Source organism: Salmo salar, chromosome ssa10 (assembly GCF_905237065.1).
Source record: "Salmo salar chromosome ssa10, Ssal_v3.1, whole genome shotgun sequence".
NCBI lineage: Eukaryota > Metazoa > Chordata > Actinopteri > Salmoniformes > Salmonidae > Salmo > Salmo salar.
In genome coordinates this window covers 33,377,634-33,405,629 of record NC_059451.1, presented here as the reverse complement: position 1 = coordinate 33,405,629, position 27,996 = coordinate 33,377,634, and the positions used below count along the sequence as shown (strand labels likewise).

At 42.9% G+C, this 27,996-nt stretch overlaps 1 pseudogene; it reads left to right on the top strand.

Annotated features, from left to right (window-relative positions):
* The first annotated feature begins 412 nt into the window (after positions 1-412).
* LOC106560220 (vascular endothelial growth factor receptor 2-like) lies at positions 413-27,766 on the top strand (annotated as a pseudogene).
* Positions 27,767-27,996: the final 230 nt, after the last annotated feature.

Sequence of the window (27,996 nt, the reverse complement as noted above, 5' to 3'; positions counted from 1 at the left end):
TACCAATCAAATGGACTTTGGTTATTTTCCCTCCAGTATAGGCCCATTGAGTAGATTTAAACCTTTGCCAAATCCTAATTTCTTAGTTCAATAGATAACAGGTAATTATGAGCAAACATTTGAAGGGGTAAAATATGTGTATGTAGTGTGTTTGTAAAGTAAATAGAACAATTATTTTATGAAGTGAGTTTATAAAATACAGGCATATACATGTGCGGAGTGGAGTGATGGCGTCTGAGTAGCTTACTGTGTGGAAATACACCTTGGCTATAGATCTAGCATTTGTCCTCGTTCTTTGGGTCGATTTATCCAAGTTTCTTTGAAACAAGTCAGTTAAGTCGAGTGATAACGGGCAGGTGGATGAGGAGATGGGGACGCTTGCTCCTCCCTTGCATTTCCTACCTCCTCTCTCTGCTACAGCGCATTTCCACTGTCCGCTCCTAGCTGCGCTCCGTCCTTCCTCAGAGCGAACCATCAACTCCACTTTGACTCAGGCGCCAAACTGACCTCAGTGCACTGCTGTGAATGAGATTTACCTATTTTATTCAGTTCCGTGTGTTTTTGGTTCGGCATTTTGTCACATTGTCCAGTTGAATAGAAATAGTGTCCGTGTGCGTCAAGAGGATTTATGAACGGGTAGCCTTGGATTACTTCTGGACTGAACTTGTATTGCGTTTTCTTGTGGGGACAGTCCATATCTATTGTAGGACGATGGCAAAGGCATTATCCGTCATGACTTTACATCTCATAGGCATTATTATGGGAGTCAGCAGGGTGATTGGTAAGATAACACAGAAGAATATTGGTCAAATTGATTCAGTTTAATATGTCCTGAAAAAATTGGCATCTAAACGGCTCCTTTAATGTGTTTCAATTGTGCTTTATTATAAGGTTACTAACACTAACAACTGTATTTAGATGTTTATTAGAATAATAATTTCAATTTTTTTTTGTTAGAACATTTGAGATTTTAGACTTGTATATCTATCTCACTAGGGCAGTAGACAATATAATAGAACATAGTTGAATGATTGATCATCAATTAGTGGAAGATGTGTAATAATTGGTAACATCCACCAGTGCACATGCCAGGTATAAAATGTGATGCATTAGATCATTGCAATGTGTTGTCTTATGATTCTCTTGTACATATAGGTCAGTTACAATTCCTCTTGGTCCCACATTCTGTTGTGGCCCTCATTCCCCCTGGCCTTGGCCCTCAATTCGTTTAACAATCCATTCTGATGGGAAATCACTTCACTTGAGGCATTTAGCAAATTACCATTGAGGCAACACATGTTCCTCCCCGCAATAGTCTGGTGCTACAATTCTTTTTTATATATTCTTTGATCAGTAAGGGCTAAATATTCCACATTTCAGCATGTAGCGTATGTGTCCAGGCCCTCACTGGCTGGAGGGCTGTATCCTCTAGAACAGGAACCCCACCTTAGGTGACACAGAGCTGGGCTATTGAGCCTGACCCAGCCCATCTGCCTTGGCTTCCTGTTTTGACACAGCTCCGCTCTGCCATTTGCTGCAGAATAGCCCCAGAGTAAATAGAGTCCACACCATGGGTGCAAAACATTTGTCCTCTCTGTGGTTTCTACTGTTGGGATGATTCAATAAACTGTATTTTATCATTGACTTACAAACGTATTATTTTGTGTTCTGGCTATCAACAATCTAATTGCAGATAATAAACTATTATGTTTGAGGAGTCTGACATCACCCTACCAGAGTGCAACTCTATACATGGATTCTGGGATTTGATAGGAGAGCAATAACCATAGTTGGAAACATTAACTCAACACATTTCTAAACACAGGATTTAAGGTTGATTTGACGTGATAGTAAGCAGTCTCATATTGATCTCCACTGTGTGGTAATGCTGACTGAACTGTTGAGATAAGTCAATCATCAGGGTGATTGACTGGTTGTTTACCCCTTCATTCCTACAGCGTTAGAAGTGCCTGACCCCCCAACACTGAGCATCCAGGACAAGGTCCTCAGGATGAACACATCAGACTCGCTGGACATCACCTGCAGGTGAGACAAACTGGAACCTGATGGGCCTCTCTCCCACAGAAGTCTGGCAAATACGGCCAGGAGCGTAACTCAAATGGTCTTAAAACTGATATCAACTACATCTGATACGTCACATAATGAGACTCCATACAAGTCATCCATCCATCAAAATATTCCCCTGCTAACGATCATCATTGTCACTCCGTTCTTTGTTTCTACAGTAGCCGTCAGTACCTGGAATGGACCACATCCTATACTCACATACATGCCGGCAGTCGTCTCTCCACTGTAGACTGCAGTGGGTCAGGATTCTTCTGCACCACATTACACATTTCCTTGGCCACTGTCAACGAGACTGGAGAGTATCGATGCTCCTACAGAGACCTGGCAGTGGAGGATAGCAAAACCTCTGTGGCTGTTTATGTCTATGTCCAAGGTGTGAATCATCATTACCTCACTCTGAAATAGGCTTACCGAATCTCTGAACAGTGACTCAATGGGTGATCTTTCCTATCTGACCCAAGAGCTGCTTACAGTAGAGCTTCTTTAATTACGATTGGCTGCAGGACTACCTGATCTTTACCTCCACCCATGAATTACATACTGAATGTTGTTGGTTCTCATCATGTCTTATAACTTCTTTATGTATTTGTGTTTTATTTCAGACTATAAAGTGCCATTTGTGCCCTTTGACGAGGACTATGAGATTGTGCTTATCAGTGAGGGAGTGCAGGTGGTTATCCCATTCCGAGGGTCTGGGGACGATCTCAACATCACGCTACATACCTTAAAGACAGATCCATTGACTTTATTGTCCTTTTGGGGGGAAATTTTAAGGCATACTTGTTATATTTAAAAGACATTAAAACACAGAACAGTATTACAGTATGGGATACATGCAATAGATTCTGTTCTGAATGGAGTGAAATTTTCTGAAGGTATTCTATCGTGCGTTATTTTGTCTAAAGTTGACAACTAAGTCTCCTTCACTTCCAAACCAACTTTCCTCTAGTCTAACTGCATAATATAGCAAACAAAGCCAGTTGGTAAAGACTTTGCTCTCTCAGGTATGTTTTGTTAGATTGCAGGCTATGTGAGTGGCAGATAATGTTGATTCTGAATAGAGTTTGTTGCATTGTTTCCATGTCAGATCAGGGAAATAATAAACTGAGTTTCCATTTCATGTCTGGGTTGTTCCCACCTCTTCTTCTGGCCACATCAGTCAATATCTGATCTCTGGGACCTCATTGATGGCCTGTATGGTTCATAGGACATTTCACTGAGAATGAAGGTTGGAAAAACCACAACACCCTCTGACATAGCCAGTGCTGACCAAGTGGTAAAACATCACTCATAATTTCCATGTAAGGGTTGGTCGGTCAGCATCACTACATTTAGTCAACCAGCATAGAACCTGCTTTACTTAGTCTTGTCAAATCGATGCAATGTTGTGATGTAACTGTATTTTTTTTTTTTTTTATGAACTTTTCATCAGAAGTTTCCCAAGAAAGAACTCTATCTGAACAGGAAGGACATTTTATGGGATAGTATGAAGTTCTCCGTTCCCAGTCACCTGATCAGTTACACTCCAGTTACACTGGAGTGGTCTTCTGTCAGACACACATACACAACGAGGCCTACAAGTCACCTCTCTACATTGTTGCAGTTGTTGGTAAGTGGGTTAGGTTTTCATTTAGTGTATGAATCCTGTTTGATCCACTGTATGCATCACTTAAATATGCCAAGGTGTCATTCAAAGTGTTAATGTAAGTTTGTGTTTATTTGTGTTTACATAACTTAATGCATGTGTGTGTTTATCTAAGTGTATTCTCTGCATGCATGTACCCTGTGTGCGTGTGTTTGTGAGTCTCAGTAGAACAATAGTCTGCTCAACACTCCGCTGTGTCTCCCCTCCCTTCTCCGCAGGACATAAGATCCATAACCTCACCCTGACCCCGCCACATGAGAGGCTGTCTGTGGGGGAGAGACTGGTGCTCAACTGCACTGCCAACACAGAGCTCAACGTTGCCATTGACTTTACCTGGACACACCCTCTCAGCCTGGTCAGTACCCTGCATTGCCCACTCTTATAGACCGACAGATAAGTAAATTAACATGAAATCACTGACTCAGGCTTTATTGACAGACATGTTACTCATCACACTGCTTTCAGATTTAAAAAAAACACAACTTCAGTTCAAGGCTGCCGTTATGTAATTAATGGTTTCATATTCTCATGTACACTTAGGGGAGACTGGGGTAAGTTGCGAAAAATGGGTTAAGTTGAGCCGCCCTTGATTTTAGGAAACCATACACAAAATGTATAATTTGAACAAATATTTAGGAAGAAGTCATAATTTCATGGAGTATGTGAAGGAAGAAACACATGGACAAATTGGTAAGCAAGTTAGGTAAAAAAAAAAATTCACCAAGACAAATTAATTTATTGTGTTAGAGGTTTCGTGGTGCTTGTATCTAAACCAACGTAGATAATTGTAAGATTGTTCTATATATCAGTTGGGGTCTCTATAAGCTTCAATATGAGGTCCTAAACCTAGCATGAAAGTGCAGCCTTGCTGTTGTGTGGGGTAAATTAGTCAAAATGTTTGCTTTGTGGTAAGTTGAGGTTTTGGTTGAAGTAGTGCAAGGCATTGGCACTGGGATATTACATTTACATTACATTTAAGTCATTTAGCAGACGCTCTTATCCAGAGCGACTTACAAAATGGTGCATTCACCTTATGATATCCAGTGGAACAACCACTTTACAATAGTGCATCTAAATCTTTTAAGGGGGGGGGTTAGAAGGATTACTTTATCCTATCCTAGGTATTCCTTAAAGAGGTGGGGTTTCAGGTGTCTCCGGAAGGTGGTGATTGACTCCGCTGTCCTGGCGTCGTGAGGGAGCTTGTTCCACCATTGGGGTGCCAGAGCAGCGAACAGTTTTGACTGGGCTGAGCGGGAACTGTGCTTCCTCAGAGGTAGGGGGGCCAGCAGGCCAGTGGTGGATGAACGCAGTGCCCTTGTTTGGGTGTAGGGCCTGATCAGAGCCTGAAGGTATGGAGGTGCCGTTCCCTTCACAGCTCCGTAGGCAATCACCATGGTCTTGTAGCGGATGCGAGCTTCAACTGGAAGCCAGTGGAGAGAGCGGAGGAGCGGGGTGACGTGAGAGAACTTGGGAAGGTTGAACACCAGACGGGCTGCAGCGTTCTGGATGAGTTGTAGGGGTTTAATGGCACAGGCAGGGAGCCCAGCCAACAGCGAGTTGCAGTAATCCAGACGGGAGATGACAAGTGCCTGGATTAGGACCTGCGCCGCTTCCTGTGTGAGGCAGGGTCGTACTCTGCGAATGTTGTAGAGCATGAACCTACAGGATCGTGTCACCGCCTTGATGTTAGTGGAGAACGACAGGGTGTTGTCCAGGATCACGCCAAGGTTCTTAGCACTCTGGGAGGAGGACACAAGGGAGTTGTCAACCGTGATGGCGAGATCATGGAACGGGCAGTCCTTCCCCGGGAGGAAGAGCAGCTCCGTCTTGCCGAGGTTCAGCTTGAGCTGGTGATCCGTCATCCACACTGATATGTCTGACAGACATGCAGAGATGCGATTCACCGCCTGGTTATCAGAAGGGGGAAAGGAGAAGATTAATTGTGTGTCGTCTGCATAGCAATGATAGGAGAGACCATGTGAGGATATGACAGAGCCAAGTGACTTGGTGTATAGCGAGAATAGGAGAGGGCCTAGAACAGAGCCCTGGGGGACACCAGTGGTGAGAGCGCATGGTGCGGAGACAGATTCTCGCCACGCCACCTGGTAGGAGCGACCTGTCAGGTAGGACGCAATCCAAGCGTGGGCCGCGCCGGAGATGCCCAACTCGGAGAGGGTGGAGAGGAGGATCTGATGGTTCACAGTATCAAAGGCAGCAGATAGGTCTAGAAGGATGAGAGCAGAGGAGAGAGAGTTAGCTTTAGCAGTGCGGAGAGCCTCTGTGACACAGAGAAGAGCAGTCTCAGTTGAATGCCCAGTCTTGAAACCTGACTGATTAGGATCAAGAAGGTCATTCTGAGAGAGATAGCAGGAGAGCTGGCCAAGGACGGCACGTTCAAGAGTTTTGGAGAGAAAAGAAAGAAGGGATACTGGTCTGTAGTTGTTGACATCGGAGGGATCGAGTGTAGGTTTTTTTCAGAAGGGGTGCAACTCTCGCTCTCTTGAAGACGGAAGGGACGTAGCCAGCGGTCAAGGATGAGTTGATGAGCGAGGTGAGGAAGGGGAGAAGGTCTCCGGAAATGGTCTGGAGAAGAGAGGAGGGGATAGGGTCAAGTGGGCAGGTTGTTGGGCGGCCGGCCGTCACAAGACGCGAGATTTCATCTGGAGAGAGAGGGGAGAAAGAGGTCAAAGCACAGGGTAGGGCAGTGTGAGCAGGACCAGCGGTGTCGTTTGACTTAGCAAACGAGGATCGGATATCGTCAACCTTCTTTTCAAAATGGTTGACGAAGTCATCCGCAGAGAGGGAGGAGGGGGGGGGGGGGGGGGGGATTCAGGAGGGAGGAGAAGGTAGCAAAGAGCTTCCTAGGGTTAGAGGCAGATGCTTGGAATTTAGAGTGGTAGAAAGTGGCTTTAGCAGCAGAGACAGAAGAGGAGAATGTAGAGAGGAGTGAGTGAAAGGATGCCAGGTCCGCAGGGGAGGTGAGTTTTCCTCCATTTCCGCTCGGCTGCCCGGAGCCTTGTTCTGTGAGCTCGTAGTGAGTCGTCGAGCCACGGAGCAGGAGGGGAGGACCGAGCCGGCCTGGAGGATAGGGGACAGAGAAAATCAAAGGATGCAGAAAGGGAGGAGAGGAGGGTTGAGGAGGCAGAATCAGGAGATAGGTTGGAGAAGGTTTGAGCAGAGGGAAGAGATGATAGGATGGAAGAGGAGAGAGTAGCGGGAGAGAGAGAGCGAAGGTTGGGACGGCGCAATACCATCCGAGTAGGGGCAGAGTGAGAAGTGTTGGATGAGAGCAAGAGGGAAAAGGATACAAGGTAGTGGTCGGAGATTTGGAGGGGAGTTGCAATGAGATTAGTGGAAGAACAGCATCTAGTAAAGATGAGGTCAAGCGTATTGCCTGCCTTGTGAGTAGGGGGGGAAGGTGAGAGGGTGAGGTCAAAAGAGGAGAGGAGTGGAAAGAAGGCGGCAGAGAGGAATGAGTCAAAGGTAGACGTGGGGAGGTTAAAGTCACCCAGAACTGTGAGAGGTGAGCCATCCTCAGGAAAGGAACTTATCAAGGCGTCAAGCTCATTGATGAACTCTCCAAGGGAACCTGGAGGGCGATAAATGATAAGGATGTTAAGCTTGAAAGGGCTGGTAACTGTGACAGCATGGAATTCAAATGAGGAGATAGACAGATGGGTCAGGGGAGAAAGAGAGAATGTCCACTTGGGAGAGATGAGGATTCCAGTGCCACCACCCCGCTGGCTCGATGCTCTAGGGGTATGCGAGAACACGTGGGCAGACGAAGAGAGAGCAGTAGGAGTAGCAGTGTTATCTGTGGTAATCCATGTTTCCGTCAGCGCCAGGAAGTCTAGGGACTGGAGGGTAGCATAGGCTGAGATGAACTCAGCCTTGTTGGCTGCAGACCGGCAGTTCCAGAGGCTGCCGGAGACCTGGAACTCCACGTGGGTCGTGCGCGCTGGGACCACCAGGTTAGAGTGGCAGCGGCCACGCGGTGTGAAGCGTTTGTATGGCCTGTGCAGAGAGGAGAGAACAGGGATAGACAGACACATAGTTGACAAGCTACAGAAGTGTTGTTTCTTGTATTATTGTCTCTTGTGTCTTTAGAGAACTGTCTCACTTTGATATCCTTTTTCTTCTGTCCTGATGGATATGAGGTAACAACAGGACTTGGCCTATGTTAAAAGTGTTTAAAAAACTACAAAGTGTTTGTTCGGTGTTAAGCCTGTGTTAAAATATGTTTAAAATGATTAAAAGCCCAAAAAACGATTGTGATTGTGTTGAATTGTGTTTGGGAAATAAAAATACACATGATTTTAAAAAGGGAGTAGTAATATTTAATTCAGTACGGAAATTTGTATGCAGCTTAACTTACCCTGTCCCACGGCTCATCTTACCCCAAACCCAGGGTAAGTTGTGCCAAGAGACCAACTTTTTGGGGACAAGCTATGTTTTCAAAACTGTAATGTTTACATGAATTCATACTATTTCCAGGAATACACAACCTCCTAAAATATATGTAGGTATCTTTGTTGGAAAGAATACTATATTTCCCTTGACAGAGTGATGCTGAATGTAAAAAATTAATTTCAATTTATAATAATTTCAATTTCTCAAACATACGACTATTTTACACCATTTTAAAGATACACTTCTCCTTAATCCAACCACATTGTCCGATTTCAAAAAGGCTTTACAGCGAAAGCAAACATTAGATTATGTTAGGAGAGTACATAGACCAAAATAACCACACAGCCATTTTCCAAGCAAGCATATATGTCACAAAAACCCAAAACACAGCTAAATGAAGCACTAACCTTTGATGATCTTCATCAGATGACACTCCTAGGACATTATGTTACACAATACATGTATGTTTTGTTCAATCAAGTTCATATTTATATCCATTAACCTGTTGGGGATCTTATCCCGATATCGGGATTCATTGTCAAGAGACCACGGCGGGAAATTCAAAAACTGCAAGAATCTAATAATTTCAATTTCTCAAACAATCAACTATTTCTCACAATTTGAAAGATAAACATCTCCTAAATCCAACCACATTGTCCGATTTCAAAGAGGCTTTACGGCGAAAGCATAAAGTTAGGTTATGTTAGGAGAGTACATTGAAAATAGCTGTGTGTAATGTTTTGTCAATTCAAAGACAGGCGTCACCATAAGCGGATAACCAGCTAGAATTATGCACCAACCTTTGACAATCTTCCTCAGATGACACTCCTAAGACATTATGTTACACAATACATGCATTTTTTGTTCCATCAAGTTGATATTTATATCCAAAAACAGCATTTTACCGAAGCGGTGAAAATCAGATTTTTTTTCTCTCAAATGCTTCCGGTGAACAACGTTACAAATCACAAAATTACTATTCGATAACATTGGTAAATTATATTATTGTCATTCAAATATTCATAGTTTAACATTTCGTAAATGCTACTGCAATGCCAGATTTCAAAATAACTTTACTGGGAAATCACAATTTGCAATAAACCGGTGCTGTGCTAAGAACAATAGGCTAGGCTATACAGGTTAGCACCATCTGTAACCATGTAATATCAAAATTACTATTGTCAATATTCCCTTACCTTTGATTATCTTCATCCATTGGCACTTCTAGAAATCCCAGGTCCACTACAAATGTGGTTTCTTTTGACAAAGTTCATAATTGATGTCCAAATAACTCCAAGTTGTTCCATGTTGTTAGCGCTTCGGTAGGCTACTAAAAAGTAGCGCGGGGGGGAGTCACGGCGAAAAGTAAAAAAAATAATCTATTTACATTGTTCAAACATGTCAAACGTTGTTTAGCATCAATCTTTAGAGCCATTTTTAACGTGAAACATCAGTAATGTTTCAACCCGACCTCTCCTGTGTCTTGAAAAACGTCTTTGAAAAATGTATCGCATCACATGATTGCGCAGGTGCAGCCAATAATGAAGTGACGACATCCCAGGGAGGTCAACTTCTCTTCCTTGTCATCCGGTCTCTGTTCATCATAGACGCTTCAAACAACTTTATAAAGATCGTTGACATCTAGTGGAAGCCGTAGGAGTTGCGAAATGAATCCTTTCTCACTATGGTATCTATAAAACAATGACACTAAATAGTACAGTCACAAAATTCAAAATGTTTTTAATCTATTTTTCACAGGTTTTTGCCTGCAATATGAGTTTTGTTATACTTACAGACACCATTCAAACTGTTTTAGAAAATTCATAGTGTTTTCTATCCGAATGTGTTAATAATATGCATATCCTAGCTTCTGAGTTGGTGTAGGAGGCAGTTAAAAATGGGCACATATTTTTTTCAAAATTTCTCAATACTGCCCCCGAGCCTCAACAGGATAACAGCATTTTACATTGGCGTCTGATGTTCAGAAAATGTATTCCCACCAAAAACTTCCGGTGAATTTACAAAAATACTCATCATAAACATTGACAAAATACATAACAATTATTTTAAGAATTATAGATACAGAACTCCTTTATGCAACCGCTGTGTCAGATTTTAAAATAGCTTTACGGAGAAAGCACATTTTTCAATATTCTGAGTACATAGCTCGCCATCACGGCAAGCTATACAGACACCCGGCAAGTTCGGGGCAACCTAAACTCAGAATTAGTATTAGAAATATGAGGGTTTCCTGTTGTTCCCAGTGCACCTTTGCTGATCTTCGTCAGAATGCACTCCCAGGACTGCTACTTCCACAAGAAATGCTGTTTTTGTTCAAAATAATCCATAGTTATGTCCAAATACCTCCGTTTTGTTCGTGCGTTCAGGTCACTAACCAAAGGGTAACGCGCGAGCGCAATTCGAGACACAAAAAGTCAAAATGTTCCATTACCGTACTTAGAAGCATGTCAAACGCTGTTTAAAATCAAATTTTATGGTATTTTTAACGTAAAATTGCGATAATATTCCAACCGGACAATAGCGTATTCATTCAAGGAGAAAAATAAAAAACAGCGTGCTCGCGGGACCGCGCATATCCAATCCCTTTGTTACCAGGCAGACCACTCAGTAACTGAGCTCCTATACTCTGCCCAGTGACAGGAAAAGGCTCAAACCGCTTTCTGAAGGCTTTAGACAGCACTTATAAAGTGCAACGTAACAGCACAGATACTGTAGTTTCGAAAGGGACTAGAAAGAAGAACTACAATTCTCAGATCCTCCACTTCCTGGTTGACTTTTTTTCAGGTTTTTGCCAGCCATATGAGTTCTGTTATACTCACAGACACCATTCAAACAGTTTTAGAAACTTCAGAGTGTTTTCTATCCAAATCAACTAATAGTATGCATATTCTCGTTTCTGGGCAAGAGTAGTAACCAGTTTAAATCGGGTATGTTTTTTCATCCGGCCGTGAAAATACTGCCCCCTATCCATATCAGGTTATTAACAACACCAGGGTGAGTTAGACTGAGAAAAACATGAAGACCAACCTTATCTCGGGAGTGTTTGTATGATGTTGTATGTGTTTTCCATATGATCCCAGTATTCTCCATGGATTATGCTTAGCCTTGTATTCAAGAGAACTTTGGTGATTGAGTATCTTAGGAAGATTGTGATTGGGTAGAGCTGGAGCTTAAGAATGGGTTGTGATTAGTGAATGGGCCCCTCAGGTATGCAGTAATGGGAGGATTGTTAATAGAGTGGTTGCAGTGTATGGTCCACAGCAGATACCATCAGTAAGGCCTTATCTTCAGCCCGCACATCCAAGCACTTCGTGAGTCCTGGTCAGGGTTTCCTGTTGTTCCCAGTGCACTACTCTGTCTAAAGGCTTTTTCCTGTGAAACCCCATCTCTACCTCATCTTCCCTCCATCCTCACTACCACCATCACAACAATCATCTCTGGCTCCCCGTTTTACAGATAATTTACATGTTCACCTCTCTTTCTCTCTATCGTCTATTTCTATGCTACTCTTTTCTCCTGCTCCTTTGCTTGCGTTCTGGTCTCTACTGTAGTGGTATGTGTTTGTTGACGTTCCTACCCACTCCAGTCTGTAAATGAATGACATAACTCTCCTGAAATAACCATCTGAGAAAAGGGACCAATAAACCAATAGACCAGCGACCTACATATTGTATTAATAAAGATCCTAGTCGTCTTTTTACATTTGTGTGTGAATGTTTATTTATGTTTGTGTATGTACAGGGATGTGCTTATATGGACCTTCTGTGTCTGATTATAGCAGTGTGTCAGTTGAGTGATCTTGGTTTTGTCCTGCAGGTCAGGAGTGGTGAACTCTGGGGTCAAGCTGGAGGGCTGTACCAAATGGAGGGACATCAGCAATAACACAGGGCAGAAGAATCCTATCGATGGAATTAGCATTAACACAGATCACTTTCATAAGGTCAACACCATTCCTTCCTCTCTAAGGGACCTCAGTAATTTGTGATATCAATGAATAAGTAAAATAACAGTAAAGCTCATGTTTATCTGCGGACTGTGATTTCTCTAACGATCCAGAAAGCCAAGTTCCACGCCCTCTACAGATGCCTGACTTTTAACAAAGCGGGACAAGATTACGAATCATCCTTTTCCATTTGACACGTAAGCTTCCTTTTATGTGTCTTCGGTTCTTTTGGAGGGGCAGGTGCTCAAAGTGACCCCCCCCCCCAATAATCAAATTGTCCTGTAGCCACATTTATGCATATATATATTTTAGCATAGGCCTTTATTTTCTGCCAAATCACACTCATCAAGCTAGCTAGCTATGCTGTTGGAACAATCTAAATGAGCTAGTTTGATGGGCAATTCATTTAAATAACCAGAGAGAACATAGACTAAAAGTGAATTAAAAATGGAATAATAAAAAACACCTCCAATCTGAAAGTGCACTTTTCTTAAAGGAGGGCAAAAGGGCAGGTGTTCAGAACCCATAGACCTCTATCTGTGCATGTGCCTGATCTTGCATTAGAACACCTCATGATTGTGTGTGTGTGTGTGTGTGTGTCGTGTGCGCTTGTGCATGTGATTATTGACTCTACAGGTGGTCTTTAGCTGAGTGTGTCTCCGTCCCAGTAGCCCATTGAGCAGGACCAGGTTGTTCTGAGGTGTAAGGCAGACAGGCTGATCTATGGAAAGCTAGCCTGGTTCCGTGTGGGAATGTGTCTGACCGAGAGCAGGTCCCATCCATGCAGCGCTATCAGGCACTGTTCCTGTCCCAGGGGCCCCTATCCCAGGCTGTCCTGTCTGGCCTGCAGGGCACCAACGTCACACTGGAACTGCCCCTAACCAACGTGTCTCGGGAGGATCAGGGGGTATACGCCTGCCAGGTGGAGAACATCAAGACTGGGGAGAGGACCTGCCTCCTCTGACACCTCACCCTCAGAGGTACGGATCTGTACCTGGACCATATTTATCAATCATCTCCTCCACAATTACTTGGACCACTCTAACAAGTCCTTAACCAAAGTTCTTTCATGGGCACCACATCTTTCCAGATCTAGTCTAGTGTTTATGAGAATCTTTAGTCTTTTCTCCTTGTTTTTGTAGCTCTTGAGGCTGCGAGGATATTGAACAATTTGACAGACCAGAGAGTGAATGTCAGTGCCACGACCATACTAATATGTGAGGTGACCGGGACACCCACCCTGACAATGACGTGGACCAAACATTGGTGGAGGGCTCAGGTAAGGGGATGACCCAATTTTTAATAATACCACTTCTGCTACTACCACTTCTACTTTGTGTTACGTCAAGTACGATATTGGTATTAATGCCAGATTCTCTTTTTGCTACAGGTGTGATTCTGAGCCGATTGAACCGTACCCTGACCATCCTGCGTGTGAAGAAGGAGGACAGTGGTCTGTATACTTGTACTGCCTGTAACAGCCGTGGCTGCGATGCATCTCAGGCCTACCTAATCACTGAAGGTCAGTGATCCCACTACGGGAAACTGAATCACAGCACCACAGAACAGGAAACACCACTAATCACCCTGCAGACATGATGCAGTATTACAGAATGCCTGTATTTTCTGTTCTCTGGTGGTGTAACCATAACCAAAAGATGGCACAGCCTTAACCAAAGTGGGATTCATACCACAATGAATTTGTTAAGTTTTACTGAGGATGTCTTTCCCATAAACTCACAGTCTTACCCAAAATGTCCCATATAGCTCGACCATTCACTCAAGTGTTCCCTGATTCACCTACCACTAAAGACATTTTGCTCTATCAAAGATTACGAGTATAAATAGCTATTCCACCACAGGGCAGGAAGCGGGCCCTGTTAGAGCACATCCTCCTGGTAGTTTCAGAATACAAAACAATGAGAATCCCAGCAAAGACAAAGGGAGAGGCCGGCCCTGGCCCCCTGCTACAGCTCTCATCTCCCCCTGTTCTTTTAGAAGACTGGGACACAGCAACAAACAAACAGACGTGCAGAGAGTGAGCAGCCTGGGGTTACTTGACCCGGGCCCCGCCAAAGGCCATTGGCCACCTGCCCGTCACCCAGTCAGAGGTCAGGGTCTCTCAGGCGCCAGACAGCCAGCCTCACTAATGAGGAAGGACAGAGGACAGAGGCTGCCTCAGCTCACTAACGAGAAGTTAATCTTATACGTGGGCGGAGGACGCATATATAATGTATATATAATCCATCTACATTATAAGGTATAATATATATATATATATGCATTATAAGGTATAATATTGTTCAACAGTTCTTTTCTAGTCTCTGCTTCTTATAAGAAACGGTCTGAGAGATGTGTGAGTTATTGAAGTCAAAACAGAGTGTCTGTGAGAAAGCGCCTCAAAGATAAAAGAGATTCATAGACACAGAACCCTGCAGGGGAGTGAAAGAGATGAGACTAGTCAGACATACCACTATAAATTGACTAGGGGAGTGGACATTTACTGCTGAGCCTTTAGATAACACTGCAACTATTGTTTGTATAGCTGTGTATGCATGGGCTTGGTCACATGAGTAGAAGGTATTGACGTAGGCAGTTACATCACTAGGGGTTGACTGAAAGCATAATAAAACTACTTGGACCCTTTCCTATTTTGCAGAACTTCCTCGGAAACATGTGTGCTATGTTCTCGTTGTCAACTTCTGTCTGCAATTGCATTAATAAAGGTTTTTGATTGATTTACTTAAATATATTTTCTGAATGCAAATTTTTTGAGCCAATGATTGACAAGGAACAAGGAACGAACCCCAACATTTGGCAAGCTTGCCAGGAGTGAGATTCTACACCATGGTGCCAGAGCTCCAAATTAAACAAGGTAAGCAGACACCTGTTTAATCTAAGTCTGTAATTAATTGGCATTCACTGGTGTGGTTTCCCTCTAACAAGTAAGTGGCACCTCACTCACTCTAAAATATACACATACACTTTGAATCGGATATAGTCGAATTCTAATTGAGAAATTACTTAACGTGCTATTTGTGAAATGCATGATGTTAATATATGATGAATGATTGATGATTTTAATTTTTATTTTGGGTGGTAATGCGGGTGACCATTACTGAATACTAGTTTTTTATTTTTTGAGAGGTGATTCAGTAATAATCATCTATTTTATTTTGGGTGGTAGTGCAGGTGACCATTACTGAATACTAGTTATTTTGGTTTTGGAGAGTTGGTTTTGTAATAATCATCTATTCTATTTTATTTTGGGTGGTAATGCGGGCGACCGTTACTGAATACTAGTTATTTTATTTTGGAGAGGTGGTTCAGTGACAATCATACATTTTTTATTTTGTAGAGGTAATTCAGTGATAATTTCCCAATACTAATTATTTTGGTTTTGAAGAGGTAGTTCAGCGATAATCATACATTATATATTGGGAGGTAATGCAGTGATCATTACTTAATAATATTTTGGTTTTGGAGAGGTGGTTCTGTAATAATCATCTCTTCTATTTTATTTTGGGTGGTAATGCGGTGAGCATTACTGAATACTAGTTATTCTATTTTGGAGAGGTGGTTTAGCGATAATAATCATATATTTTTTTTCTTGTAGAGGTAATTCAGCGACAATTACCCAATACTAGTTGCTTTGGTTCTGAAGAGGTGGTTCATCTATTTTATTTTATTTTGTGTAGTAATGCAGCAACCATTACTGAATACTAGTTAGTTTTGCAGAGGTGATTCAGCGTTAATCATCTATTTTATTTCGGGTAGTAATGCAGCGACCATTACTGAATACTAGTTATTTTTTATTTTGTAGAGGTAATTCAGCGACAATTACCCAGGCTACCTTGACCTATGGGAGGGTGGTTCATTTTTTATTTTTGTAGAGGTACCCAGTGAATGAGTTGAGTTGTTTATGAATAGTGGTAATTCTGTGTGAAATTTACCAAGTGAATGAGTTGAGTTGTTATGAATAGTGCGTTGTATGTTTCATTGTTTGTTTGTCTGTGGATTATGGCAGGGTTTATTGGGTAATGGCCCAATGGTGGAATAAAAAGTTAGGAGTAGGACAGAAGTTATTTGAATAAAAGGTTGAACATATTTTTTAGTGACACTTTCCTACCATAGGACATATAGGAAATGTACAACCCTTAGTATACCAGTAAAAGTATTACAAGGAAGTTCTGTAGAGATTTTCATAGAAAATTACTTTGTGATGCTATCACCAGGGACACTGGTGTATAACATATTACTGTTACTCTACACCCTTAAGATATAATATTAGGAATTTAAGTCTATCATGCGGTTGTCTCTGTGAGGCTGTGTGTGAAATATATTTGAGTTTAGTAGAACCATTTACTATAGCCTGGAGTAAGTGAGAGTAGAATTAGGATTACAGTATCACCCACTGTTGTTTAAAACACACTGAAAGGAGATAGAGAATAATTTATATAGGCATATTCCTACATATTACACCCACTTTAGGATAACCCTATAGAAATTGGACAACACATTACATGCAGACTATCTAAATAAAAAGCCAGAGCACCATGGCACAGTCAAACCAGAATGAGGAGATGGGAGCAATGAAGCCTGTCATGCCTGTTGAATATATGCAAAAGACGTTTCCTGCTGTGGAATTTACATTAACTTTTAAGAAATGGCATGTCTGGACAGAGATGGCAGGAGAAAATAGATATCCAAGGGATGGTTCATTCAACAAGACTAAGTTGGATTTAGTCAAGGAGATAATTAAGACAAGAAAAATGGACAAAAAGTAGGGGATGAAGAAAAGTACCATTGTATCAGAAACTGTGATAGGAATGATGATGCTGGAAGGACAGATCTTCATGAACAAGGCTACCATGACCAAACTAAAGCTGGAGAGAACAATAGAGTGTGGGAGGAAAGAAATGAGTCAGGACAGAGGCAGAACAGGAGTACTCCCCACTGCGCCACCGTATGAAAATCAACCCAGAGGACCCCGGGTGACTATACACAGACCTACCCTCTCATACCACTGACAGAAGAAAATGAATTATCCTCAAGGGGACACTGATGAAGGAGGTCGATGACACAACAGCAGCAACAAGCGGCATGAGAACAATAGAATTGGATGAAAGAAAAAAAGGGGCACAGTTCCTGGAGGGAGATTTCCCTCGCCACCCCAACTCAACTCACAAAAAAGGAACAGACTGGAAGACCCTAGACATCTGTTCAAGTTGTTTCTGCAGGCTCACCTGTAACAATAACAGGGGCATCGGGACAGCCCAGGAATGTGTTCTGGACAAAGACTTGTTTGATGAACCTCTGCTTGACTCTGACATGGTGCTGTTCGTTGATGGTTCTGCTTATATAGATCAAAGCACAGGGAAGAAACATGTAGGATTTGCTGTAGTAGATGTGGGAGGTGATATTGAGGTTATACAGCCCCTACCAGAACATTTATCAGCGCAACAGGCAGATTTATTAGCTCTGAACACAGCTTGTGAATTGGGGAAAGGGAAAGCCTTTACTGTCTACTCAGACACAGCATATGCTATTGGGGTTTGGAGAACAAGAGGGTTTACTAATACCACAGGCACACCTATTAAAAACAGACCTTATGTTGAACAGTTGATTGAAACTATGTGAAAACCTAACACATGGGCTTTTGTTAAGGTTGAGGCACACACCGGTTGGAGTGATTATGCTAAGTATTGGTAACAGCATAGCTGATGAGGCGGCCAAGATGGCTGCTTCCCGTTGTCACACACATGCATTTTGTTTTTTGTCGTTTGTGTCATCTGAAACTACTGATCTTGAGAAACAGCAGCAGGCTGATATTCTCAATCACCAAGTGTGGAGGGAGAAAGGGTGTGCTCTCTGTCCTAGGTCTGGCTTATGGCTACATCTTTTGTATGGCATGCCCTGTTTACCATCAATCATGATCTCTACTATTTGCCGATTGGCTCATGGAGTGAGCCATTCGTCAAGGGGGGATATGGAGGAGGAGAATGGAGGAGAAGATTTTGTCCCAATGGTTTTGCCCAAATTTGAATCAGCACGTAAAACAGTTCATTTATCATTGCACAACATGTTTGTTATGCAACATAGACAAGGGAACTCCACTGCAACCAGGGAAGTTCCCCGCTCCAAAAGCACCTTTTGTCCACATTGCTATGGATTTCATAGACATGGTAGGGCGAAAAGAAAGAAAGAGATACTGCCTGGTGATAATTGACAGGTTTACCAGGTGGGTGGAAGTAAATCCCACTACCAACTGTGATGCGAACAGTTGCAAAATTACTAGTCAGGGAAATCATACCCAGGTCCGGAGTGCCTGAGGTTTTGTCTGCAGACAATGGGACCCATCTCATAGGAGATGTGGTTGCCCAAGTAGCCAAAATGATGGGTGTTGACCAGAAGTTTGTGTCCATCTATCACCTGCGGAGTAACGGGAGTTACTGACAGGGCTAATCAGACCCTGAAAGGCTCCCTTGCCAAACTATGCCATTCTACAGGAATGATATGGGTAGAGGGATTACCTCCTGTCCTCATGAAAATGCGCAGCAGCCTTAACGAAGGTATTGGGTGTACACCTTATGAAATGTTAACAAGACAACCATGTTAACAAGACGATCTCACCCCAGACATAACTGAGGTACAGTGTGATCACATTGAGTACATGAAGAACTAACTTCTGAAATGATATATGGTGTGTTTTAAAGGGGACCAATTGGGGCGAGGAGCTTTAGACAGGTAGTAGAGGCAGCTGCCTTTGGCATAGAGAAGTACTGGTCCCCTGTGGCTCATTTGGTAGAGCATGGTGTGTGCAACGCCAGGGTTGTGGGTTCAATTCCCACGGGGGGCCAGTACAAAAAAATACATTAAATTAAATGTATGAAATGTATGCATTCACTACTGTAAGTCGCTCTGGATAAGAGCGTCTGCTAAATGACTAAAATGTAAATGTAGAAGGCCAGTACCTGCACCACAGTGGCAGTCAAGATGCTGAAAGGTGAGTACAACTCCTTATAATCTCCTACACACATGAAAGCAACATACACACTGAATGAGCTGATTGAGTGTTATCTCTGCCCACCACAGAGGGAGCCACCTCCAGTGAGTACCGTGCGCTGATGTCAGAGCTCAAGATCCTCATCCACGTTGGCCACCATCTCAATGTGGTCAACCTGCTGGGGGCCTGCACCAAACCAGGGAGTGAGTCTTCACACTCACATATTTCACTTTTCCCCTGCCAATACCCTCCACCTTTCTTTTGTATTTATATTCTCTCTCGCCAACTCTGGTTGTACCTTTCTTCACCCCCCTTCCTGCTCCTCGTCCACTTGTGTTCTACACATTGTGTTCATCAAATCAAAATCAAATCAAACTTTATTTGTCACATGTGCTGAATACAACAAGTGTAGACCTTACCGTGAAATGCTTACTTACAAGCCCTTAACAGTGCAGTTCAAGAAGAGGAACTCATCACGAAGTATCTACTTAATTAGCGGTGAGAGGCAGAGTTTAACGAGCATGCTCTGTCTGTCCTAATTGTACATCTCCTCAACCCCAGAGATGAAGCCATGTTCCGGCAATTGGGGAAGAGGGCCTCTGTTTCCATGGCCTCTCTCTCTTTCTCACTTCTTCGCTTTCCTTATTTGCTCCACACAAACATTCTACAGTGCTCCAATGAAGTGATGATCTTCCTCTGATATTTAACATTTTCTCCCTCCATCTCCCTTTGTCCCTCCCTCTCCCCTCAGGTCCATTGATGGTGATTATGGAGTACTGTAAAAAGATCAACCTTTTCAGCTACTTACAAAGCAAGCGTGGAGAGTACAGCCCCTTCAAAGTAAATGTGCAGAGCGCCAGCTACAACAGCCTATAAAGCCCAGCTAGCCTCTGATGTGGTTACACTGATCCCAGACCATTACACAACGGTTCTCCACAACACCTACACATTGTCTGCCTGATCCGCTGAACTATAGCTTCCATTTTATGTTGTATTGTTAGGGATAGGAGTTTTCCAGCCCAGTTTTTCATTTGGACTTTTGGTCCTTGATCCATTAACATGCAACTTCTCCATGGTAACAGAGGAGGAGGCCGCGGTGTGGTCAGTTGGAGCGGATGGGGGAGGACATGACTGAGGGGGACCTGGGTTTTGGGACCAGCACCCACCTGGATATCTGCACTGGGACAGCAGTCTGCTCCAGACAGGGAGAGGAGAGTGCTGTCAGCCACATAGAGGAGGAAGGTGGTACTGCAGCTCTAAATCATACTAGCCACATGCAAATACTGTACATGTCACCTACAGTGATCGGAAGTTTACATACACTTAGGTTGGAGTCATTAAAACTCATTTTTCAACCACTCCACACATTTCTTGTTAACAAACTATAGTTTTGGCAACTCGGTTAGGACATCTACTTTGTGCATGACACAAGTAATTTTTCCAACAACTGTTTACAGACAGATTATTTCACTTATAATTCACTGTATCACAATTACAGTGGGTCAGAAGTTTACATACAAAGCTGACTGTGCCGTTCAACAACTTGGAAAATTCCAGAAAATGATGCATGGCTTTAGAAGCTTCTGAAAGGCTAATTGACATCATTTGAGTCAATTGGAGGTGTACCTGTGGATGTATTTCAAAGCCTACCTTCAAACTCAGTGCCTCTTTGCTTGACATCATGGGAAAATCAAAAGAAATCAGCCAAGACCTCAGAAAACAAATTGTAGACTTCCGCAAGTCTGGTTCATCCTTGGAAGCAATTTCCAAACACCTGAAGGTACCACGTTCATCTGTACAAACAATAGTACGCAAGTATAAACACCATGGGACCACGCAGCCGTCAAACCGCTCAGGAAGGAGACGCGTTCTGTCTCCTAGAGATGAACGTACTTTGGTGTGAAAAGTGCAAATCAATCCCAGAACAACAGCAAAGGACCTTGTGAAGATGCTGGAGGAAACGGGTACAAAAGTATTTATATCCACAGCAAAATTAGTCCTATATCGACATAACCTGAAAGGGCGCTCAGCAGGGAAGAAGACACTGCTCCAAAACCATCAGAAAAAAGCCAGACTACGGTTTGCAACTGCACATGGAGACAAAGATCATACTTTTTGGAGAAATGTCCTCTGGTCTGATGAAACAAAAATAGAACTGTTTGTCCATAATGACGATTGTTAAGTTTGGAGGAAAAAGGGGGAAGCTTACAAGTGGAAGAACACCATCCCAACCGTGAAGCACAGGGGTGGCAGCATCAAGTTGTGGGGTGCTTTGCTGCAGGAGGGACTGGTGCACTCCACAAAATAGTTGGTACCATGAGGAAGGACAATTATGTGGATATATTGAAGCAACATCTTAAGGAATCAGTCAGGAAGTTAAAGCTTGCTCGCGAATGGGTCTTCCAAATGGACAATGAACCCAAGCATACTTCCAAAGTTGTGGCAAAATGGCTTAAGGACATCAAAGTTAAGGTATTGGAGTGGCCATCACAAAGCCCTGACCTCAATCCTATAGAAAATTTGTGGGCAGAACTGAAAAAGCGTGTGCGAGCAAGGAGACCAACAAACCTGACTCAGTTACACCAGCTCTGTAAGGAGGAATGGGACAAAATTCACCCAACTTATTGTGGGAAGCTTGTGGAAGGCTACCAGAAACATTTGACCCGAGTTAAACAATTTAAAGGCAATGCTACCAAATACTAATTGAGTGTATGTAAACTTCTGACCCACTGGGAATGTGATGAAAGAAATAAAAGCTGAAATATATCATTCTCTCTAATATTATTCTGACATTTCACATTCTTAAAATAAAGTGGTGATCTAAGACAGGGAATTTTTACTGGGATTAAATGTCAGGAATTGTGAAAAACTGATTTTAAATGTACAGTGGGGGGAAAAAGTATTTGATCCCCTGCTGATTTTGTACGTTTACCCACTGACAAAGAAAGGATCAGTCTATAATTTTAATGGTAGGTTTATTTGAACAGTGAGAGACAGAATAACAACAAAAATATCCAGAAAAACGCATGTCAAAAATGTTATACATTGATTTGCATTTTAAAGAAGGAAATAAGTATTTGACCCCCTCTCAATCAGAAAGATTTCTGGCCTCCCAGGTGTCTTTTATACAGGTAACGAGCTGAGATTAGGAGCACACTCTTAAAGGGAGTGCTCCTAACCGCAGCTTGTTACCTGTAAAAAAGACACCTGTCCACAGAAGCAATCAATCAATCAGATTCCAAACTCTCCACCATGGCCAAGACCAAAGAGCTCTCCAAGTATGTCAGGACAAGATTGTAGACCTACACAAGGCTGGAATGGGCTACAAGACCATCACCAAGCAGCTTGGTGAGAAGGTGACAACATTTGGTGTGATTATTCGCAAATGGAAGAAACACAAAAGAACTGTCAATATCCCTCGGCCTGGGGCTCCATGCAAGATCTCACCTCGTGGAGTTGCAATGATCATGAGAACAGTGAGGAATCAGCCCAGAACTACATGGGAGGATCTTGTCAATGATCTCAAGGCAGCTGGGACCATAGTCACCAAGAAAACAATTGGTAACACACTACGTCGTGAAGGACTGAAATCCTGCAGCGGACCCGCAAGGTCCCCCTGCTCAAGAATACATATACAGGCCCATCTGAAGTCTACCAATGAACATCTGAATGACTCAGAGGACAACTGGTAAAAGTGTTGTGGTCAGATGAGACCAAAATGGAGCTCTGACATCAACTCAACTCGCCGTATTTGGAGGAGGAGGAATGCTGCCTATGACCCCAAGAACACCATCTCCACCGTCAAACATGGAGGTGGAAACGTTATGCTTTCGGGGTGTTCTTCTGCTAAGGGGACAGGACAACTTCACCGCATCAAAGGGACAATATACGGGGCCATGTACCATCAAATCTTGGGTGAGAACCTCCTTCCCTCAGCCAGGGCATTGAAAATGGGTCGTGGATGGGTATTCCAGCATGCCAATGACCCAAAACACACAGCCACGGCAACAAAGGAGTTGCTCAGGAAGAAGCACATTAAGGTCCTGGAGTGGCCTAGCCAGTCTCCAGACCTTAATCCCATAGAAAATCTGTGGAGGGAGCTGAAGGTTCGAGTTGCCAAACGTCAGCCTCGAAACCTTAAGGACTTGGAGAAGATCTGCAAAGAGGAGTGGGACAAAATCCCTCCTGAGATGTGTGCAAACCTGGTGGCCAACTACAAGAAACGTCTGACCTCTGTGATTGCCAACAAGGGTTTTGCCATCAAGTACTAAGTCATGTTTTGCAGAGGGGTCAAATACTTATTTCCCTCATTAAAATGCAAATCATTTTATAACATTTCTGACATGCGTTTTTTCTGGATTTTTTGGTTGTTATTCTGTCTCTCACTGTTCAAATAAACCTACCATTAAAATTATAGACTGATCATTTCTTTGTAAGTGGGCAAACGTACAAAATCAGCAGGGGATCAAATACTTTTTTCCCCCACTGTATTTGGCTTAGGTGTATGTAAACTTCCGACTTCAACTGTATATCCACCACTGCGCTTCAAAATGTATGATGTGATGTAAACTCACCACTGTATTTGTTATGATATGTATGATTTTACTAAATGCTCAATTTAACCCCATGCAGAGAGTTGTGAGTGAGAGGAGCACCTGACCGTGGAGGCACTGACATGGAATTCCTCTCCTCTCGCAAGTGCATCCATCGGGACCTGGCAGCTAGGAACATCCTGCTCTCAGAGAACAACATTGTAAAGATCTGTGACTTTGGTCTGGCCAGAGACGTCTACAAAGATCCCGACTACGTCCGCAAGGGAGAAGTATGTTACTAAGACCACAACGTAACCTCAGTCACTAACATATGTCTTATAAACTGTGCTATAAATTGTGATTCTCTCTACAGGTATGGGTCCATCTGAAATGGATGGCTCCTGAGACCATCTTTGACCGGGTCTATACCACACAGAGTGACGTGGGGTCCTTTGGGGTCCTGCTCTGGGAGATCTCTCTAGGTGAGCCAGGTTACCAACAGTACCACTGTTGTGTCCTGTGCACGTGACAAACTTTGATTTGATTAACCCTAACTGTAACTGATATTGTAATGGTTGTTCTCTCCACCACAGCTCTACCCTGGTGTTAGTATTGATGAGGCCTTCTATTGATGAGGCTGAAGGAATGGACCAGGATGAGAGCGCCAGACTACGCCACGACTGAGATGTGAGTGGGCTAATGAGTTATTACATACAGAATCCTACTTTGTATATTAACATTGTTGCATGAGGCTATAGATAACTTGATGTGGACTTAGTGTATTATAGTGCATTATAAACCCGGTAGTTTTGGTTCTGGATGCTGATTGGCTGAAACTGCATTTTAGCAGTGTATATATCTGACAATATACCACAGGTATGACACAAAAATAATTGTTTGTTCTATTTATGTTGGCAACCAATAGGGATGGGCATTTTAAATAATTTCACTATTTGAATAATATCATGAAATGTTTTCAGATATCCTAAAAGTTTAAATATGTGTAAAAATAAGTTGGGGAACTATCTTGCTGCGCAGCCTGCACCACTTGGGAGAGGTGCAGCTCCGTTTGCTTGGAGCAGTGCGGGAGATGGGCAGGGGTCAGTGTGTTTGACACAGGAGGGAGAGAGATTACCCATACAGACTTGCAATAGTTAGACATCCCATCTTGTAGTGCCTGTCTTTACTGCATCAAATCGATCTAAAGAAGCTAGCTAAGATAGTTAGCTGGCTAACATGCCTGGCTATCTTGGCTAATTGAGGCTATTTTGCTGTGTTTCCCATCCATTCAGTTTCATTGTTTAATCCATTCAGATTAAACAACATAGCTGATGGTTGCTCGTTGTAGCCTACTCCTTCTCAATTAGCTAACTTAAATATGTCATTTTTATTCCAATTTGTATTGATTAGAGATCTCCCACGTCTCCTTCCTACACATGGAGCCTCTGACTGTAGTGCCATATTGATTTGCCAACAATAACAACAAACATGTGAAATCCGTGTAGGCTAGAGTATATATTTTTATGGGGTGCACCATAAGTCATAAAAACTACATTCAAATGTTTGTTTTATTAAATTGAGAATTTCAAATGTCATGGTATATCCTGTCACATAAATAATTAAATTTAGACAAAGACTTTTAATTGATAAAATAGGCCTATGATTTTTTTATTCAAAAAAATGTATACTCTCGCAAGCATTCGAAAACTAATGTCAGTTTGGATATTCGAATAATCTTGCACATCCCTAGTAAACAGTTTATAATAGCAATAGGGCACCTCAGGGGTTTGCGGTATATGGGAAATATACCACACACCCTTGGGCGTTTATTGCTTAAATGTAGCGATTTGCTCTCTTAGATATCAAACCATGTTGGACTGCTGGCTGGACAAACCCACAGAGAGACCAAATTTCACAGAGCTCGTAGAACATCTGGGAAACCTCCTACAGGCCAGCGCTCATCAGGTGACTGTGTGTACATGTGTTAGTTACTTTTTTAGGGTATAAGAGGTATGTGTGTGTCTTCATCTTATTGTGTGTGTGTATATGAGGTGAGAGAGTGAGGATTGAGAGTGTAATCGGTGTGTTTTTATCTTTAGGGTGGGAAGGACTACATCCCTCTGACAGCAGTGGAGGTGGAGAGGAACTCACTCAGACCTGAACCCAGGAACCCCTTCACCAGGATCATCAGAGAGGAAACACCCGACCCCCAGATGCACTATGACAACGCACCCCCATCATCCTCGGGTCAGCAAGCATGCACACTCGCTCAAATTAACACCAAGCATCACATTGATGTGTCACAAATTAAACCCCCATTTAATGGACTAAATTTGCACAATTTGTATGAACACTTTCTAGTTGTTAGATTAACTTGTGGGGCCTAGCTGTTGACCCTCCCCTCACTGCTACTAATAGGCTCTCCCAGCAGAGTGACAGGTGCAATCAACCTCTCAGTGTGAAGAGTTTTGACAACATCCCTGTAGAGCATAGCATCGTCATGGTGAGTGTCTCCATGGTCACACACAGTGTCCCCCCCCTCCCTCACATATCAACAGTCAATGAACAGTCCATGTGGGTGTTTCCTACAGGTGTGTCAGACAGACAGCGGTATGAGCATATCACCAGAGGAAATGAAGAGTCTGGACCATCAGCCTCACCGCACGCCTAACTTCAGGTGAGTTCACAGGACCATAACCCCCAACCCTAATGGTGTTGCGTGATTCTCTGGACTCTCATGGTGTTGGTATATTTGTTTGTTACTATATTTGTTTATTGGGTTATAAATTCCTCACATCCTCCCCCAGCCACATCCGGCGATGTAAGAGTAAGGAGTCCCTGGCCTCTGAGTCATCCAATCAGATGAGTGGGTACCAGTCAGGCTACCACTCAGATGACATTGACACCCCCAATTATGCTAATGAGGAGATGATCATGAAGAGGAGCATCCAGAAGAAGCCGCTGCCGCCCAAAACAGCAGACAAGTTCAGTGTTGAGGTGCGCCACAGTGCCCCCCCTGTTTTTATTCCCTAATGGTCACCATCACTAGCACTGTTCCTCTGAATGCACACAAAATATACCCCTCTCCTTGAGCCTGTTTTTGTACAGTTTTCTATGTCTTTACCCTCCCCTTAGGCAGGACCCTCGGGTGACCATCAGGAACAATCTCATCACATGTAATAGTGCCTTATATATTGAATTGTTTATTCTGTCGCAGTATTTTCATAAGAGACAAATGTAATATATTAAATGGGAATGATAAAAGATGTATGCTGTAGAAAACCCTCTCTATGGCCCTGGGACACAGAGACAACTCTGTGTCTTCTAACTGCACGAAGTAGACACCCCACCCCCGCTGGAGCCTAAACCCGCGGGTCAGAAACTGGCACTTCACACCTCTGTTGCTAGGCTCTGTTATCACACCGTGGGGTCAGCTAATCACAGGAAGTAATTTGGGGTCGCAGATCCCCAATTCCTGCCTCTTTCTCATAACCTTCAGCAGCAGTGACAGCATGAGGACAAACACTAGCGTTAGTGCAAACCACTTCTACTCGTCCCGTGTGTGTGTGTGTGTGTGTGTGTGTGTGTTATGTGTGTTCTGTACGTCCATCTCCTACTGGTCATTACAACGCCTTCAAACAGAGGCATCGGGATGATTGTACCTCTATTTAACACACACCTCTTTCGGAGACATGGTGCTCTTTTTCATATGTGCTAATTCATGTTTGTAAAGACCACTGTTTTTAGCGAGCCTTTGGAATACTATCATGTTTAAACAAAAAAATGGAAAGTCAGTGGAACCTAGCCACAGGGCCACACCCACTTCCTGAGAAGCAATCCGCCCACTTCCTCTATTGCAGGAAATGGCAACTCGAATTTGGGACAATTGAATAAGCAAATGTTCTTTCCTTTTCTGTCAATTGTGTCTTATTGGACGAAGCCAGTCTACATCATGTGGTTTCATCCATTTTTATAGATTGTTCTTGCCTCTCAATTGTACAGTTTTATTACAATTATTTTTGTATTTGTAATAGTTATTAGCTTATTTTATTGAAACCAATATCTACTTTACTAAACTTGTAAATGTAACTATTTTTATAAAATAAATATATACAAATATACAGTATGTGCGTTCGTGTACTGTCTGTCAAATTTATCCTGAGGTGACAATACTTTCCCAGCCTAGGCTATTCTGCATGTGTATTCTGCTGGCACAGCTCAGAATGGTGAGGGCAATGTAAAGAAAACATTTTAATTCATGCAGATATAATACCTGTACAACTACTTTGGAGCCTTGATACTAAACGTGCCAAGTTTGTAACTGTTTTGTGTTCAGTTATTTGTTGGGAGT